This window comes from Coturnix japonica, chromosome 2 (genome assembly GCF_054131305.1).
Source record: "Coturnix japonica strain WE chromosome 2, WE-NBRP24, whole genome shotgun sequence".
Taxonomy (NCBI): domain Eukaryota; kingdom Metazoa; phylum Chordata; class Aves; order Galliformes; family Phasianidae; genus Coturnix; species Coturnix japonica.
The window spans coordinates 28,573,718-28,576,203 of NC_140664.1; positions in this window are offsets into that span (position 1 = coordinate 28,573,718).

The following is a 2,486-nucleotide window of genomic DNA, read 5'->3' on the forward strand; positions in this document are numbered from 1 at the left end:
TCAGAAGGGCATTTCTGTAAAATAAATAAAGAACTGTGTGCAAACACAGGCCTAAAAGAAAAAGAAATGCCCTGCAAGATCTTTGAAGTCTTCTCATTTAGTTGCCTTCAGATTAACCTTCTAGCACCAAACAAAAATGAGCTCCATTCGTGCAAGTCAGGACTTTCCAAAGAGTTTTCTTGTGAGGAGGTGTGGGCATGAGGAATGCTATGCACTGACAGATAATATATCTGAAAAGGACTTTGAAGTTGAGCTGAATAGTCCCTATATCAGGCCTTTAAAGGCGCAGTGGCTGTAAGCTAAACCTGTAAAAGAAAAGAAAGGTATTTTATTATCAAACATATATTTTGTTCCCAGACTTTTTTCCAGTTGCAGGTGTTGTCAGCCTTCTGCCCGATGTTACAGGTAGAGGTGCTCAGTGGGAATGGACAGAGTGTGGCTCTGCTTTACACTCTTCTGTCAGAGTATAAGTACCACGGTAAACAGGAGAGTTGGTAAGCACTGTAAATAACAGAGTAGTTCTCTTCCTAATTTACTTTTGGGACTCATTTGGCTCAGTTTTGTCCTTGTGGTATTAAAAACTAAGGAGAACTCCATTTAAGGCAATGGGAACAATTTGCTTGGAAGTACAAAAACAATGGAATGAGGCTCATTGGAACCATTTACATATTCGAGAAACTACTTGAAAAACATGTTTCACAGTCTTGTTTTTTTTTCTGCCCTCTTACCACACATTTCTGCAGTTATGTTGTAGTTTTGGAACTTCCCTTTTGAAGAGCAAGAGCTAAAATAGGGCAGACATTATAGAGAAATACAAAGATGGCTGGCAACTTGAGCTTGTACTACTGCTTGTAGTGCTACTCCATGGCTCACAATGAGGACACAGCAAAAGCTTTGCTCATTCCCTAAGCTTACCTACACAACATGTTTACATCTGTCTTTCCAAAACTACTTTTTCCTTATAATTAAAGATGTCCTCATGGCAAAAAAGATAACCAATGGCAGGGTATGGGCAACACCTCTTTTCCAGGGACCCCCTCATATCAAGAGAAAGAGAACTCTGCCTGTTCTGCTGGAATTGCCAGTAGGGGTTTCTGTACTGCTTCAGTGCTCCAGAACACATTGCTATGCTTTTGTCCTTCACACCCAGCAGCTGCCCAGCACTGCCCCTAATAGCAAGGAACTGGAACAGGGAAAAAGGAAGGCATTTGCTAGAATAAAGTGACTATTTTTCTCTCCTGTAATTAAGATTCCTCTTTCTGGGTGCAGTGCCGAAATCCCTTTACTGCACCTAGTAAAAAGGTTAACACTTTTCATTCCTTTTCTGTCTTCTTGTAACAGGCCATTGCAGAAGCAGATTTTTGGTGTTTTGTTTTGTATTTTTAATTAATATCCTCTAAGATAAAGTTGCTTTTTACTGTTCCCAACTCATCCAAATTTCACTGAATTATCTCTCTAGCATAAGTCTTCTGCACACAATTAATCTGCTTATAAAGGCAGTTTCTACATCAATTTGCTAACATTATGCCTTTTAGGTGAGCCACAGGAATCCCATAACAGAAAGGAAAACACAGCGAGGCCTTCTTGCTCATATACCACCTTTAAGAGCAGCAGGCTGCACATCTTGCTCTCCTCTCACCCACCACAGGAACTCCCCCGACTTACCTCTGTTCATGAGGTCAACTTTTAGGCTGGCAGAAATCCAGTGACTTCATTAGTGGCACACCGGAGAGCAGCACAGACCCAGCCCTCTGGGCTTTAAATAACACTTTAATGTTGGTGTTGTGACTGCTAGAAGGAATTAAACTCTGGCTGGCCCGAGCTGTCTTGAGGAATCCAAGTACCCACATGTAGCAGATAATATAACAGACTGTTACCTCCTGTCTCTGCGCAGCTTTGGGAGACCAGATGTCTCTAGCCTTAGAATCTAAGTATCTGCAATTGGAAGTGTGCAAAGCTAGCATAATTTCACACTCACATCACCACTTGCTTTTGGGATTTGATTTTTGGCTATGAAGATCGTGTCCCATTAATCCTGGAGACCTCTCAGGGCTGAAGATAACTGAAAACCAGAACCCGAACCTTCATGTTTCAGGAAGTTATTTGGGATCTATCTCCCTTTCCTTGTGCACCTGCAAGTACAGTTTGCTTTGTTTGTTCAGGAAGGAGTTTTTCTTTAAAGAAAAAAAAGGAAAAAAAAAAAAAAAAAAAGGAAAAAGGAAAACATATCAGAATCAAGTGTTCCTGGCTGTGTGGGATGTGCCCTGAAATGAAAAGTGCCTGTACCAATAAAGCACGTCCGGTGCCCCCAGGTCATCCTGGCTGTGTGGAAGTGCACAGGGATGCTCAGGGGCAGCTGTGCAGGTTATGACTGCATGAGTCATTGCTATGCAGAATACTGCTGTGTGGGACATAGCTGTGTGGGATGTCACAGTGTAGGACACAGCTATGTGGGGTGCTACTGTAAGTCATCAGGGTGTGGGCAC